At 37.5% G+C, this 17,407-nt stretch overlaps 1 long non-coding RNA gene across 1 annotated transcript; it reads left to right on the top strand.

Moving 5' to 3' along the window:
* Window positions 1-4,335: 4,335 nt before the first annotated feature.
* On the top strand, window positions 4,336-14,188 carry LOC103887018. The gene is made up of 3 exons (XR_650935.4): window positions 4,336-5,422; window positions 5,684-5,861; window positions 14,055-14,188. It is a non-coding gene; the product is annotated as an uncharacterized LOC103887018 (long non-coding RNA).
* The last annotated feature ends 3,219 nt before the right edge of the window (window positions 14,189-17,407 follow it).

The following is a 17,407-nucleotide window of genomic DNA, read 5'->3' as shown; positions in this document are numbered from 1 at the left end:
TGAGATCACGCCACTGCACTCCAGCCTTGGGGACAGAGCAAGACTCCATCTCAAAAAAAAAAAAAAAAAAAAAAAGGAAAAGAAAAAAAAATTAGTTCAAATTTTGCCTGCTAACAATAAAGCATTTAAAGTTTCCATTGAGTAAATGCAAAGTTTGATTGTTTCATTCAATCAATCTTGTCAGTGCCTCTTTTCCTGAACATTTTGCAAAGGAATCTAGATAATCTAAAATAAATGGAATAGAGTACTCGTAGGTGGGAGATTTGACTGCAAAATGGACTCCTCAGAGTGTGTTTACTTATAAAACTATGACAAAGCCTTTTAAAATTCATACACAAAATGGTGTGAGACAATTGTCTAAGACTTTATTACAATGGGTAGATCCAAATATCTTGAAGTAAAAATAGATCAAATGTCAAAACATGCCAAAACTATTGTATCAGCAGCTTTCATGATTGTTAATATTTTATGGAATGAAAATATTCCTTATGCCTCTGTCAGAAGCCTTCTTGAATCTTGACCTAATTTGTTGGGATAATTTAAGAATTTAAAACTTGCTGTTTCTATCTCTGGCTAGTTTAATTCATCATTTAGCTCTCTACAAGACTAAAGACACACAGCAAAAATAGCTCTTACATATCAACATTTAAATGAAAACAGCCTCTATATCATGCAGAGTGGAGAATTTGCTAATCAAATGTTTGCTGGGGCAATACTTACAGGAATATAGTAAAGAGCATCTGACCAAGTGTTAATGCTTTGTAGGAAAAGAAATGATGTTATTTGCTTTAGATATAAAGTCATTTCTTTTTAAAAATTAGCCTATTTAATGCATGGGAGATTGCCATATTCCTTCATTTAATGTTGCATTCTCTATAATGATTTCTGATTACCAAAATGCATAGTACAAATGCTAATCAGGACCCTTTTCACAACAAGTGCGGATGCTGAGTGCCTCCTACGAGTTTAATCACAGTGTGTGATTCACACAGTAATGGGTCATAATTGCCCCCCACCAAGTTGTCTTGAGGGTCTTGCTTCATTTTATTACCACTGGACCTTATCAACCATTGAAATCCACCACAGTTGCCTTGAAGGTTGCAACCAATCTTTACATGCATAATTATTTCCAAATAAGGATGCCCAAGAAGGGTGAAGGATTGTATTTGTTCTCTCCCCAGTTTTACAATAAATTAAAAAATGAATAGCAGTATTTATATAATTTTATATTACCTTTCACTTTTCTTTTACTTGAAAAACAGGCTGATTGCCATCTCTCCAGGTAATTAAATCTAGTTGATAGCTTATGTACAGATGCATTAGAAAGCTTTTTATTTCTGTTAGCTTAAGACATCCTGGGGTTCATTTTCTCTGTGATACCTGGGGAGCTACACATATAAATCATTGTCACTTTAGAGAATAGCAGGCTCCAGCATTTCTTCTTTAAATCAAACTTCAAAGATTCCAAACTTTGCAATTGACTGCTTCAGATTATTAGGAGTAGACTGGATGGCTGTTCTTCCCCAGAGGGGACTACAGTGTCTCCTTGCAGGACTGGCTGTGCATAGTTAGAGTAAATGGCTGCCTAGGTTATGTATTGTGATTACTTCCCCTTTAAATAACTATCTCCCACCTAGACACCTGTACAGTGGACTATATATTTTATAATTAAAAAGAACATTGTTTCACTTTAGTGTAGATGTTCAACAGTTTCTTGATGCCTAAAGTTGTTTTAACAAGCACAAGCTATTTGTGTTCCAAAATTAGAGAAATTAGGCCATGGATATTTACTAAGAACCTACTATGTGCCAGTCATCATCTAAGGTCTTTGGAAAATAGCAGTGAGCAGGAAAGGTCCCTATTCTCAGGGATCTTATAGGCTAGCGAGAGTAGTGATAACACAAATAAGTAACATAGCAACTTAAATTGATGATAAGGTATAAATGAAGGGAAGATTTGTTGGGGTTGGGGTGGGGAGAAAACACAGGACTACTAAATTGGAGAGAATGAATGAATTATGGGAAAGTAAAACACATGCCAGACCCAGTACGGTGGCTCATACCTGTAACCCCAGCATTCAGGGAGGTCAATGCAGGTGGATCACTTGAGGTCAGGAGTTCGTGACCAGCCTTGCCAACATGGTGAAACTCTGTCTCTACTAAAAATACAAAAATTAGATGGATGTGGTGGCGCTTGCCTGTAGTCCCAGCTACTCAGGAAGCTGAGGCAGGAGAATCACTTGAACTGGGGAGGCGGAGGTTGCAGTTAGCTGAGATCACAGCACTACACTCCAGCTTGGGCAACAGAGCAAGACTCTGTCTCAAACAATGCAACAACAACAGAGCAACACTCTGTCTCAGACAACACAACAACAAAAACAAACCACATGACCAAAAGAAGGGAAATACAAAGACAATTACCTTCTTAAGAGGTTTGCCTCAGAGTCACTCTATTTATTTTTCTTTCTAATTGGGCAATAGCAGGATTTTAGCTAGGCTTTGGGATTCTGATTTCTTTTCTTTCTTTTTTTGTTATCAACAGTATTGCTAGTGGTTGCTCAAAAAGTTTAGCGTAGAATTTCCAAAAGATGCAACCAATCCTCTCCTAGGTATATATCCAAAATAATGGAAAGGAGTTACTTAAATCCGTGTATATGCATGTTCATTGCAGCCCTATTCACAACAACCAAAAGGAAGAAACAGCTCAAATATCTATCAGTGAAGGATTGGATGAACAAATTGCAGTGTGTGTATAAATATATACACACACACGTATGTGTATATATATAAATATTATTCAGCCATAGAAAGGGATAAAGGATTGATACATGAAAACATGCTAAGCATGAGAAGCCAGACAGGTAAGACTACATATTGAATGTTTCCATTCATGCACTATCTAGAATAGGTAAAATCCATAGAGATAGAAAACAGATTGGTTGTTGCCAGGGATTAGGAGCAAGAAAGAATGAGGAGTAACTCCTTGATGGGTATGGATTGTCCTTTTGGAGTAGCAAAAATATTTTGGAACTTCATAGAGATGATGGTTCTACAACATTTTGAATATGCTAAATGCCATTGAATTGTATACTTTAAAGTGGTAAATTTTATGTTAGATGAATTTAGTCTCAATAATAAAAAAAGAATATTGCAACATGTTTACTCCAGAAAGCACGATGATATGGAACGCTGTGTTATACCCTTGTTAATTTATTCATTCATTTTTCCCCCATATTCATTGTGTACCATTTGCCAGACATTTGTGCTATGTGTCACCAAGAAAGACTTAGTTAGTTGGTGTCTTTGTAGACACTGTCTAGCATGGGATCCAGACAAATGTAAGCATTTTCTATGGATCATAGAAGCTTTGCTTTTTCCATTGTCTATCTCACGCTTTTACAGGTTAACAATATATTTTGTAGTTAAAAAGAACTTATTTTTTACTTTAGTGCAGATATGCAGGAGGTGTTTCCTCAAATAGCAATACTGAAAGTAGGATGTCTCAATCACTTCTTTAAATTCAGCACTGAATCCTCCATGTTATTAAACACAATGGATATTCGGGTCACTAAAGGTTTGTCTATACAGCACAAGTATTTGCAGATATACAGCTACGACCCCTATTTTATCAAAATTGACAGCGCTCAGTTTTTTACCCAAATGCTTTCTACAGAGAATTTGTTCAGCATGTTCTACAGTCAAAACAGGGAAATGCTGCATGTAATATTTTAATATTCTTATATTATAAAGCTCTAGCATATAGCAGCATTCTATACCCTCTGAAGAACTGTGCAGAAATACATTTATTTTACTCTAAGATTTCATAAGGGTATTTGACCACAGGATTTTTCTTTTTCCATAAAACACTTGTTATTACCTGACAGAATTAATATTATACAGGACACATAGTGTGAAATGCAGTTTTAGATCTCTGAAACTCTTCAATGTGTTAGCCTTGCCTTTGTAGCCAAATAATTCATGGAGTAGTGATCACAAAATAGAGTATTGCTCCTGTACACTTAGTTGGCTTCATTTTTCTACACTTATGACTTCTGAGATTTTTTTTTTTTTAAATTTTAGAGACATGGTCTCACTCTGTCACCCAGGTTGGAGTGCAGTGGTGTGAACTTGGTTCACTGCAACCTCTGCCTCTTGGGCTCAAGTCATCCTCCCTCCTCAGCCTCCAAAGTAGCTGGGACTACGGGCATACACCACCACGTCTGGCTAATTTTTGTATTTTTTTGTAGAGACAGGGTTTTGCCATGTTGCCCAGGCTGGTCTTAAACTCCTGGGCTCAAGTAATCCACCCACCTCAGCCTCCCAAAGTGCTGGGATTACAGGCATGAGCCCCCGTGCCCGATGCTGAGATTATATTATTAATTATTTTGTGTACTCCCTGTCTCTTTCTCTAGAGCATAAGCACTATAAATGTAGGGATGTCTCATGTTTTATTCACTGATGTATCTCCAGTGTCTAGAACAATGCCTGGCATGTAATAGGTCTACATATGTTTCTGTTGAATGAATGAGTGAAGTGGGTGCAAAAAAATACCTATTGAGTTTTTGGCTGATTTTTTAATACATTAATCTTATGTTCTTGTTCTGCTAAAGGGAGAATGGAGCAGATATGTACTGTAATCAGAAGGGTTTAACAAGATTCTGAAAAAAGAGCAATTTCACTCACCATTTGGAATAGACCATTTTTTGTTGATACTATAACAGATAATAATATTAATATTAATAAAAATACCAAGAGAATATAAACTGCCAAGAACATCTTGGACAGTAAATGAGACAGGATTGGATTTATTGTCTGTCCATTAAGTCTATTTTAATTTATGAGTAAAGCATTGGAGAGGGTCTGGGTAACCTGATATTTTCACCAACAAAGCATGGTAAAAGCAATCACAATCATTGACTACATGAGCCAAATCCAAGTCCAACTCTGCTGTTAAGAAGCTGGGTAAATCACTGTGTAACTCACTTTTCTAGGCCTCTGTTTCGTTATCTGTGAAATAAGCAGACTGGACTAACATATTTTGAAGGTACCTTCTGTATTTAACTTTCCATGATTCCCACAGTTCTGGATCCATTATTTTCCTCCTTTATAAATCAGTCTCTCCAACTGCTTACTTTTCATCACAACTGTTTTGAATTCTTTCTCTGTGGCTACATTTTGAGTCTCTTAGGAACTGACTTCAATAGGCTATTATTTGGATTCACTGAGTCCTTGTTGTTATTCTGAGGTCAGCTTCTGCCCACTCATTTGCCATCCATCACCAGTCTCCAGACCTTCCAAACAAAACCTATTGAATACATCATCACTTTCTAGGGTCAGGATGAGGGTCAAACATCCCTAAAAGCACATTTCCCACCAATTGGCACTTGGGGTGCAGACTCTCATCACTCAAAGTCCCAAATCAAGTAAGTCCTGAGGGATCTGCTGGGGAAATCAGTCAGATTGTCAGTTTTCTCATTGCATTCCTGGCCATTCAGTTTATGGAGAGGGTCTGAGTGATGCGTGTAGATTAAACCAGGCCTCCTTCTTTTACAATTCTTTAGAGTCTGGGTCAATCTTGTCTCCCCAAGGGAGCCTCAGTTCTGCTTCCTCTTGGTTAAGATCCTTGGGCTCTCTAACCCCGGGGTCCTAAGCCTCTGTTATCTTTTTATGTTTCTTTCTTCCAGGAATCTTCTAGGACTGGGTTTACTAAGAGTCATCCACAACCTCAGGCTTGAGCTTTTCTTGTAGCACCGTCCAAGTGGGAGGGGAGGAAGACAGCATGGAGCTGGAGAAGCTGCAGAAGCTGCATGAATGTCTATTTTGTAGCTACATTCTCTTCTCTGTTGTCTCCCAGTGAAAAAGGTCCTTGAGACAAAATTACTTCTTTTCAGTGAGTTACATGGAGGAAGTTTCATGGATTCAGTTGTTGGTGTGAATGTTAAATTAAATGTTAATGTTAAATCAGTATGTTAAAATGAGAACTCTTCTAAATATATGTGGGGAGAAAAACCTGATGCAGTAAAAACTCCTTTAGAATAGTGTGTTTCTTGTTAAATACCAAAAATTAGCAACATTTTGCTGATCCTAAAACATGAAGCTTAAGGCCAAAACATTTTTAGATTCCCACAATGGATTTTTCAGAGTTCTTACAAACATTATCATACACTCTCATATAGTCTAAAATAATTAAACGGAAGTTCTTGGAGCTATCTTGCCAAGGTCATTTGGAGATTATTTCTTGAGCTGCTTTGAAATAATGAAAAAAATTGTAATGTGAATTGTAATTACTTAGAACACTGTAGAATAAAGCTACAGTAAATTCCTTCACAGTTGAACTAAACTGTTTAACACATGGAATGTCTAATTGACAATTCTGTACCAAAGTGTAAATTTGTCAAGGAAGGATACACAACAAGTTTTTTTTAACATCTCAGTGAGTGCTGTTGTGATTTGGATCTATTACTTCTGAATATTGCATGAAGCTGACAAGCACTTGTCATTTAAAGACCACATGGAGGCATTTAGTTTTCCATTTAGACATAATAACACATTATGCAAATAAGCTTGCAAAGGAAAGCTGGAGGCTGACATGAAATAAACTGTCAAACACAAGTTGCTAATAAGTGAACATTTCTTTATAGATTGTCTTAATTTGGGGAGTTGAAAAATACATTTGGCTGTGGTGGATCAGGAACCTTACTATTGTGGTACATAGTGGAGGTTTCAGTTGTTGGCTTTGCAACAACATTCCTTCCCGGCAATTATGGCAAGAGGTTTTAGTTTCAGAAAAACTCTCAAAACTTACATTTTATAAAAGAGGTTTATAAGTAAATTGTATTCCCACATTTTCATGGTTTAGAGATACCCTAGTTGGATTTATTCTCATGTGATTTTTCACTCCTCAATTTTGGGCTGTCCTGTAATAGGTCTAATACTTTCAATTTGATCTAGATAACAGATTATTGGAATTCAAAGGAGTTTTTGACATTTGTAATTTTAACTAGGCAGGATTTCTCAGAGAACACATCCAAATCTCCTGGAAGCCTTCTTAAAAATGCATATTCCTGGAAGCCTTATTACAAATGCATATTCCAGAGTACCAACCAAGACTGACCTAATCAGAATTTCTGGGAGTAGGACTTATTAATTTGCATTTTTGAAAAGTAGCCCAGTAATTCTTGTGCTCAATAGAGTTTGAGTAACTCTGGACTAGATAGTCCTTGAAGGCCCATCACAAGTACAATTTTAAGACCCCTAAAGCTGGAATTAGTGTTTCAAATCAGGTGTAGGATGAAGTTGGGGACTGATTTATTTCTGGTGAGTCTGGCTCAAGATGCAGCGTTTGCCACTCAGTGAGCTGCACTCTACATCTGTCCTCAATGTAACAGTAACTCCAATGATGTAATATTAGAAACACAACCAGAGCTATTTCTCTGTGACAGCGGCCCCTAGGGGCAGACCTGGAGGTGGGACGGATATCAGAAGTAGGGGAATGTGGCTGGAAAAGGGGGAAGGTCTAAGTGCAGAGACAGAGCAGGGGCTGCTTAGCCTCCTGCCTTCATCTAATCTCTGCCCAGAAGTAATCTTGAGGGCTTTTGGTAATTTTTTTTTTTTTTTTTTTTTGAGACGGAGTCTTGCTCTGTCGCCCAGGCTGGAGTGCAGTGGCCGGATCTCAGCTCACTGCAAGCTCCGCCTCCCGGGTTCACGCCCTTCTCCTGCCTCAGCCTCCCGAGTAGCTGGGACTACAGGCGCCCGCCACCTCGCCCGGCTAGTTTTTTGCATTTTTTAGTAGAGGCGGGGTTTCACCGTATTAGCCAGGATGGTCTCGATCTCCTGACCTCGTGATCCGCCCGTCTCGGCCTCCCAAAGTGCTGGGATTACAGGCTTGAGCCACCGCGCCCGGCCAGCCTTTTTTTTTTTTTTTTTTCAAGAACATGGAAAAGATAGCAAAAGTTTCCTTCTGGCCTGGTGTGGCGGTTTATGCCTGTAACCCTGGCACTGTGGGAGGCTAAGGCAGGAGGATTGCTCAAACCTAGGAATTTTTTCTTTCTTTCTTTCTTTTTTTATTTTCTTTTCTTTTTTGAGACAGAGTCTCGCTCTGTCGCCAGGCTGGAGTGCAGTGGCGTGATTTCCGCTCATTGCAACCTCCGCCTCCCGGGTGCAAGTGATTCTCCTGCCTCAGCCTCCCAAGTAGCTGGGACTACAGGCACGCATCAGCAAGCCCAACTAATTTTTTTGTATTTTTAGTAGAGATGAGGTTTCACCGTGTTGTCCAGGATGATCTCAATCTCTTGACCTCGTGATCCACCCGCCTCAGCCTCCCAAAGTGCTGGGATTACAGGCCTGAGCCACTGTGCCCAGCCACGCCTAGGATTTCGAGGACCAGCCTGGGGAACATAGTGAGATCCCATCTCTAAAAAATAAAAATAAAAATTAGCTGGTGTGGCGACATGCACCTTTGTCCCAGCTACTCAGAGGCTGAAGTGGGAGGATTGCTTGAGCCCAGAGGGTCAAGGCTGCAGTGAGCCATGATTGTACCACTGAACTCCAGCCTGAGCCATGATTGATTGTACCACTGAACCCCAGCCTGGACAACAGAGTGAGATCCTGTCTCAAAAAATAAAAAATAAAAAATAAAAATGTTTCCATCATTGGCTTAAATTAATTAGGAGAGCATTAGATTGAAGCAGCTCCAGGGCTCTGAGTTTCTACCTAAGCAAACTGAAACCCAACTCAGTATAACTATTCTAGAAAAGCAAAACTTAAGCTTAACTAATCAGAAACCACTAACCTCTAGCTAGTGACTTCCTAGTGGAATGATGGAAATAAGGCTGCTGTTGCACTTTAACCAATCAAATAATTTATTGGTCTTGCTTCTGATCATAAAAACCTTCCTCTTGTGCCCTTGGACTGAGCCTCCGAAACATTTCTGGTTTGGAGCCACCTGATTCCTAAATCATTGTCTACTCAAGTAAACTCTTTAAAATGTTAGTGTGCATAAATTTATTTTTCAACACCCCTCAGACTTCCTTTTGAACCCATTAACTATCAAAACAGGAACACTTTTCTATTCCCTGACACTGCTGAGCTGTTGCTTAGTTAGCTGTGAGTTCAGACTTTAATGGATTCAGTTCTGCATCCAGTTTAGACTTTTGAATTAGCTCAAATTTTTGTCCACTGTTCAGGTGCTTGAAAAAACATTTGCTTTACCTGCCACCTCTCATATGGAGGCATCCTGTTGTGTTTCTAATGCTGAAGTGTAGTTGTCGTTTCTTTTAATTCTAATCTCCTGTCTGCCTTAGCGCCCCAATCTACATATTGACAAAGACTCCCTGACTGAACTTTAGTCATGTTCCTCTGAGCCCTCTTCTCTACTGGACCTTGACTTTGGTCCCTGTCTTTGCTGGGTTTGCATAGCCCACTTGTAGCAAGAATCCTCCTGAATCAATTTAGGGAGAAAGACTCACCCTCAATATTTGATCAAATTTTTCATACCCCAACCTTGATATCTTATCACCCTGGCTTGTCTTCAGCAATAATTTTGTTAAATTGGTTTAGAAAGAATCTTTCCACCCTTGATGACTTCTTATAGTATTTTCCATTCACTGACCTCCTCATTCTGCTTGTTGGCTATGAATCTCCATTTGTCTTTGCTGTATTCAGTTCTATCCTATAGTCTCTTTTCCCCTATTGCAATATTTTATTAATAAAATCTGTTTTAACATCTCTAATTACTGTCTGGCTGAGACTTTCTTTAACAGCTACAATGCTCAAACTTGGATGGAATCAGATTGCTGATTGAATCCCCAGGTCTCTCACTCAAGACCCACACCTTTAATGTCTTTCAGGAGGCCTTAGTGAGTCCTACTCTGGAGCCAGTGCTCCAGACCACTGTCCACTGAAGCACAGAAAGGACAGGTTTTGATTCTTAAGACTCTGAGTATGCTATCTTTGTCTGAAAGGTTATCTCCTAGGCTGGAAGTTCTTCCTGGCTTCTTGTTTCAAGTGGAGATTCACTCCTTGACTCCTCGGCTAGAAAATTATTTTTTTTCTGACTCTTTTTGTGCCTTCTCTGTTCTATTTCATCCTGTTTCTCCCATAGGAAACATTGTGTCTACTAAAACTCAACCACCTCCTCAAACCCTCCTTAATGCTCCTTTCTTGTTGGCATAATTTTGTTAAGAATAATTTGGAACTTCATTCACTTATTACCTACTCACATTTAAGCTCATTTAAGGCCTCTTCTCTTTTCCCCTTTCTCTCCTTTATTACCTTCGATCTTCCCATCAGCTTTCTTGAATACTGTGATATGTCCCTCTTGAAAGACCCTACATCCTCTATTTCTCTGTGTGCTCCTGCCAGACTTTTCCCTCTCCAGTCCAGCTGCTCAACTCTCCACAGTCACTTGAACTTTAGGTACCTTGTCCCCATAGAGGACTCTCAAGGAATTTAGGAGCCCCCAACACAACCACCTGAAACTTAAAAGAGAGAGAGAGAAAAAAGGCTTATTTAAAACAGGCTCAATATTTCCCCCCCTCAGATGGACTTTGGAAACAACCAATCACTTAGTATTTCCAAAAGATCCAATACCCAAAATTTAGTCTACAGCCTCCATAAGATTACATATCAAAGCAAATGAAAATCTTAAGAGTTTCCTCTATAAATAGTGGTAAAAAGAATTCATTGTCACATTAAGCAGGTCACCTTAATTTGTTTTATCTGCCAAAAACACAATTCAGAGAAAGACGAGAGCCAACTATCATACATAAACCAGTGAGTTTTGTATTATTGCATTTACCTACATCATGGCTAAAATTTTAGAATGAAATGTCTGAGGTCTCCCATTTGTGTCTGCCTGTATGTTTATATGTGCATGTATGTAGGTTATGTCTATGTGATATTTTTCTCCCTCCCGATGGTAGTAACAAGTTTATTTATAAAATTGCTTTAAAAAAACTGTTCAAATTGGCTGAAGGCTAAGTAATTATGTATTAGAAATGAAGTACTCTTACAACTCAAGAAATATAGAAAGTAACCCAAATCATTTTCAAATTTAAGTGATTTGAGTAGGACTACTGATATAGTTTGGATATTTGTCCCCTTCAAAATCTTATGTTGAAATGTGGTCCCCAGTGTGGGAGTTGGGGTTTGGTGGGAAGTGTTTGGTCATGTGAACAGATCCCTCACGAATGGCTTGGTACCCTTACCACAATAATGAATTCACCCAAGATCTGATTGTTAAAGAGACTGGGACCTCTCCTCTCTCTTGATCCCTCTCTTATCATTTGACATGCTGGCTCCCCTTCCCTTTCCCCTTCAGTGGAAGCTTCCTGAGGCCTCACCAGAAGCAGATACCAGCACTATGTTTCTTGTGCAGTCTGCAGAACTGTGAGCCAAAATAAACCTCTTTTCTTTATAAATTACCTAGCCTCAGGTATTCCTTTATAGCAATGTAAGATGGACTAATACAACTAGTTTGGTTTTGTAAGTTTAATAAAAATAGGCATGCCTTTTGAGTTATCAGAATAAAGTGTAATATGAGCACATATTTTTATCCTACTTGGGTTTACTAGTCAAATAAGGTGATATTATAACTACCAGATATTTAAGATGATAAAAACTACAAATTCAACCTAAGAACAAGTGGGCAAGTAAAGATGGAGCAAAAGTGAATATAAATGGCTCTATATATATATATATATATATCTCAAAGCACAGTAGGAAATAAAACATAGGCACATGTATTTAATTTTTAAGATTGTTTTCTATTGTGATTATTTTGATGCTTTCCTAACATGCATGTATTATAAAAATAGTTACCAGAGAAATGACTCAAAATGATGACTAGCTTTGTTTAATGTCTCATAAAATTTTCATGAACAATCTAAGCATAATTTTTTAGGAACATGTATTAAGTTGACACAAGTGGAATAAAAGTTTTATGAGGAGACTTTTCTATCATAATTATGTTTTATAGTATCTATAAACTAAAAATAGTTTCAAAATCATTTTAGTAATGTGCAATCTTTGACCTATGCTAGAGTAAATTATGTAATAAATATTTATTATTAATTTATAAGATAAATTACTAAAACACTGACTGATAAGAATAAGTTTAAATTTATTATTAAGTTGTAGAAGGTTTACAGAAAAGGAAGTCGGGGAAAAGTGATCTCATATGGTCAAACTAAAATTTGATGGACTTATTTATAAGGTTTTTTTGGATTAAATGTTTTTAGAATATTGGTCTGCTCTTAATATTATATTATAAAAGGTTTTTCTCTACCTTTTGAGAAAAATCTACCTAGGAAACAAACATTTTGTGCCTTATCAGAATAATTTCTTGTATTTTTTGTTAACTTTTATCATGCTCTTGACTATTTAAGAGAACCAAATTTCTCACCTTTTTTTTTTTTTTTTTTGAGGGAGAGTTTCACTGTGTCACCCAAGCTGGAGTGCATTGGCACAATCTTGGTTCACTACAACTTCCACCTCCTGGATTCAAGCAATTCTCCTTCCTCAGCCTCCTGAGTAGCTGGGACTATAGGCATGCACCACCACACCTGGCTAATTTTGTATTGTAAGTAGAGATGGGGGTTTCACCATGTTGGTTAGGCTGGTCTCGAACTCCTGACCTCAGGTGATCCTCCCACCTCTGCCTCCCAAAGTGTGGGATTACAGGCATGATCCACTGCACCCGGCCAAGTTTCTCACTTTTAAAAGAGCTAAGATTGGCCAGGCACACTGGCTCACATCTGTAATCCCAGCACTTTGGGAGGCTGAGGTGGGCGGATCACTTGTGGTCAGGAGTTCGAGACCTGCCTGGCAAACATGGTGAAATCCCATCTGTACTAAAAGTACAAAATTAGCCAGGCGTGGTGATGGGTGCCTGCAATCCCAGTTACTTGGGAGGCTGAGGCAGGAGAATTGCTTGAATTCGGGAGGTGGAGGTTGCAGTGAGCCAAGATCACACCACTGCACTCTAGCCTGGTGACAGAGTGAGACCTTGTCTCAATAAATAAATAAATAAATAAATAAATAAAAATAAAATAAAAGAATTAAGATTTTTTTACAATTGTGTTACCTCCTATAGTTACTTTTGAAATCTTGTATTATCACTTTGGTTAAATAGGTATTTAAGTACTGTTTCACAGTGACTTAGGATCTTATTTAGTTAAGTGTTCAAGACTTTTGACACTTTTGATATATTTCTTTCCTCAAATAAAATCCTAATAATGTTGAGTTTTTACATAGGGTGCCTGGAAAGTCTCAAAGGATTTATTCTTTCACCTTCTAAAAGGAGAAATTAAAAAAAAAAAATGTTTATTGCATATGTTAAATTGCATGAGAAACATTGTCAAATAAGAAGATTCTTATTCTTCCCTAGGTTAACCATTCATATTTGTGTGAATATCATTTATTCACACAAATATGTTAGAAATTGTACAGTTCTTAGAAAGTTGTCAATAACCTAGCTGTCTATGATATGTACAGTCAGTATAATTTTATTAGTCACAATGCCAGTTATTATTTTGAAATGTTGTATGCTATAGAAATAATCAAATTTCCTTGTCAAATGAACTCTCATAAACTCTTTTACTATGGCCACTGCAAGTCTTATCTAAGTCATCATATAGAATTATTATTTTACTCTGATGCTTTAGTGAAAGTGCTTGCAGTCAGCTACAGGTCAGAATGCTTTGTTTTCAATAAAAAGGAACGGTTTCATAGATGCATGGAAAGGTCTATGACAGAATGCAAACCTGACTGTTCAGATCCTTATTGGGACTATCCAAAAAGCCTGGTGAGCTGAAGTTAGACTCTCCCACGCTCTGCTTGGGATATAACCATGGCTATGACACTGATGTCTATGATATCACCAAAGATGTTCAAACTTCAAACCAGGAAATCTGCTGGATTGTCACTTCTGTCCTCACTTTACCATCTAAAGCCCAACATCTAGAAATATTCTTGACTGGTTGCACTATGGACTTAGAAACTGGGCTTGTAGACTGCTTCAATGACTAATCCTATTTTTTCTTTTTCTTTTCATAGAACTTCTCCTCATTAAATGTCTGATGGTTTGTGCTATCCAGCAAATATTCTTTACTACCAAGTCCCAACAGATGGTTCAGCTGGTGCTTAATGAACAAAAGAAGTATAAATAAATTTATATTGTTCAGAGGAAAGAAAAATGTCTCTTCTTTATTTGAACAAGAAGAACTGACAAAGACTCTCTCCCTGACCAAACTTTAGTCAGGCTCCTCTGAGCCTTCTTCTCTACTAGGCGTTGACCTTGGTCCCTGTTTTTGTTGGGCCCGCATAGCCCACTTGTAGCAAGAATCCTGCTGACTCAGGTTAGGGAGAATTTCCCAGGCTAAAATCTGATCAAATTCTTAATATCTGATCACCCTGACCTGCCTTCAGCAAAAATCCTGTTAGGTTGGTGTAGCAAAAATCCCCCCTACCCTTGATATCTCCTCTTAGTAATTTTTCATTCATTGACCTCCTTATTTTGATTGATAGCTATAAATTTCCATTTATTTTTGCTATACAATCAGTGAGTTGAGTCTGATCTCTCACCTCTGCTGTAATAGTCTTGATACCTATTGCTATAGCCTTGAATTATGTCTTAACAAGTGTCAGAATAATTTTTTCTTTATCTATCTATATATTTGCTTTATATAATATGCATATATGATATATATCATATATATAAACCAAACTCCTATGAGCAAACAAGATTAGCAAATATTAAACCTAACTCTTTTGTTTTGCAAACAATAAAAATGAGACAAAGCTAAGTGAGGCCGGGCGCGGTGGCTCAAGCCTGTAATCCCAGCACTTTGGGAGGCCAAGACGGGCGGATCACGAGGTCAGGAGATCAAGACCATCCTGGCTAACACAATGAAACCCCGTCTCTACTAAAAAAAAAAAAATACAAAAAACTAGCCGGGCGAGGTGGCAGGCGCCTGTAGTCCCAGCTACTCGGGAGGCTGAGGCAGGAGAATGGCGTGAACCCGGGAGGCGGAGCTTGCAGTGAGCTGAGATCCGGCCACTGCACTCCAGCCTGGGTGACAGAGCGAGACTCGGCCTCAAAAAAAAAAAATGAACAAATAAGACAAAAAAAAAAAAAAAAAGCTAAGTGAGTTATTTAAAATTAAAAATATTTTCCTCTGGTTGCAATGTAAGCCAGTTCCTCTTTGTGCTATAGTGAATCAAATCAGAAAAGCTGCTAACTTTCACAGATTCACGTGCTATACTTTAAAACCGTGAATGTTCAGGTCATCCTGTTCTCTCTGTTTAATAGGTTGGAGAAAAAACAGCCATTTATCAAAGGTATGAAGCTCAAACTATATTGTTAGGGAGAATTTCCAAAGAAGGTTTATATATCTTCAATACATAAAATAGTGTCCTGAAGCCAGAATTCTTCCATTAAAAAAATTCTCTCTGCTCCTTCCCCTTTGATTGTATTGTTCTTTAGTGGAACTTGCCCAAAAAAAGGCCTGAAGAGTAAACACATGGCAAGCAATTGTGATCACTCTTCCCTTGCCCTGGCCAAAAGCTTATTAGATTATATTGATTTACCAGCTCTTTCCTTGCAGAAATAGCCTAATTAAATGCTTAATACTGCCTCTGAAGATGAGTTCAGCTCAATAGTTATTTTGGGTTCTAATTTTAGAAGCTGTCCCTCCTATGATTATAATTTTGGTAATGAGAATTAAATGTTGATGTCTCAAATTGGCATTCTCTCCATTCTTTAACGTATTATTTCCTGGAGCCAAAATGTTGTTGGAAGTCCAAGTTTAAATTGGACCCAATCACAGAGTATTTTTACCTTCAGCAGAAAGATTATTCTCTTGTTTACTGGGGAGTATATATGTAATTCTAGCTTTTCTTCTTTCTTTGAAAAGTTATTTGGGGAAAATTTCAAAGTTATTCTGGTTTAAGCTTCAGAGTGGATATATTCTGCAATCAGGATACTATCTCCTTTTTTATGGGAATGGAGCCATAGGATTCTTTTTTCAATGGGCATTTTGCCTTTATAAGAGAAAGATAATTTTAAAGACTTTTTTAAAATTATTTTTTGTAAAGCCACATGATCTAACTTTTGCGACTAACTTCAGCAGTTTAAAAGGCAGGCTCTTATAAGGGCTATAGGAAGAAGTAGGATATATGGATTTGGAGTAGCTGTGACTTTTTCTCTTCTTTTCCTTCCTTTTCAAGAATAACTAGACTTATTCTTATGGTAGTAAAGGGTTGGCAAATCTAAATAACACAATCCACCTTTAATCTAAGATAGTCTAAACCTTCATTTTCCAGCAATAGGTGACCCCAGAGTGACTATGTGAAAATTATTTTAAAAGTAGACCACACATCTCAAATACTACCTTCTCTGGCTAAAAAAATGTATTTATGAGCCTTTTGTGTTTATGAGTCTTTGTGATTGCTCTTTGCTTTAAATTGTCCACCTAAGAGGTCTTTGATGGTAATATTCGTTAAATACCTGCTTCCTTTCCCAAAGACAAGTTGATTATTATTATTTGCAATCTACTAGGAAATAATTTTGAGCAATGTAACTGGACTTGTACAACTGACAACCAACAAAAAAGTTTTGTTTCATCGCTTTTTTTTTGTTTGTTTCTGTGAAATTAAGGGCATCACTGACACCCTGGAGCATCTGAAAACAAATTTCCTTTTTTGAGGCTTTGGTGGTTATCAAATAGGGTGTGAATTTACCATGCTCCATTGCACTGAAGGAGACCCGTGTTTGATGGTCTTGCCAGGCATTTACACATTGTATAATGCTGCCTCCACTTTCAGTTCAAAGCAAGCATTGTCTCCTGGGTTTTCACTTAGCTTATATTGCTGCTTCTCATTTATTTTGACATAACAGTTCACTTCAAACTAGATAATCTTCTGATCAGGAAAAAGAGAAGCTAGCTCCTTTCCTTCATAAAACAACCTTTTCTTTGAAGACACAGTTCAGTAAATCCAATAAATTTTGAGACAGCATTACTTTTCATTGGTTGGGTACTATGATAAAAAATGAAAACAAGTCCTTTAAAGATGCTTTTGATACAAGACTTCTTTTTTTTTGCTAAGTTTAGAAAAGCCATTCTATATGTATAATAATTTGATAATATTAGCCCACATAAATTTTAGTTGTATTGGTGGAATTTCGGCTTTTGAACTGTGTATGTGAAACAGAAGAAGAGAAAGCAAAACAAACAACCAACTAATGTAGTTGGTTTTTTGTTGAAATTCTAAAGGGAATTTGAACATGAATTCAAAATGCTGTTTATTAAACAGCAAACACAGAGAAATTCATTGTAGAAGTTTAAAACATAGCAAGATTGATTTTAAAAGTGCATCTCAAAGCCATGTTTTAGAAAACGTTTCAGCTA

This window comes from Papio anubis, chromosome 1, assembly GCF_008728515.1.
Source record: "Papio anubis isolate 15944 chromosome 1, Panubis1.0, whole genome shotgun sequence".
NCBI lineage: Eukaryota > Metazoa > Chordata > Mammalia > Primates > Cercopithecidae > Papio > Papio anubis.
Note: the sequence above shows the minus strand (reverse complement) of the source record. Positions and strands in the feature narration are given on the sequence as shown.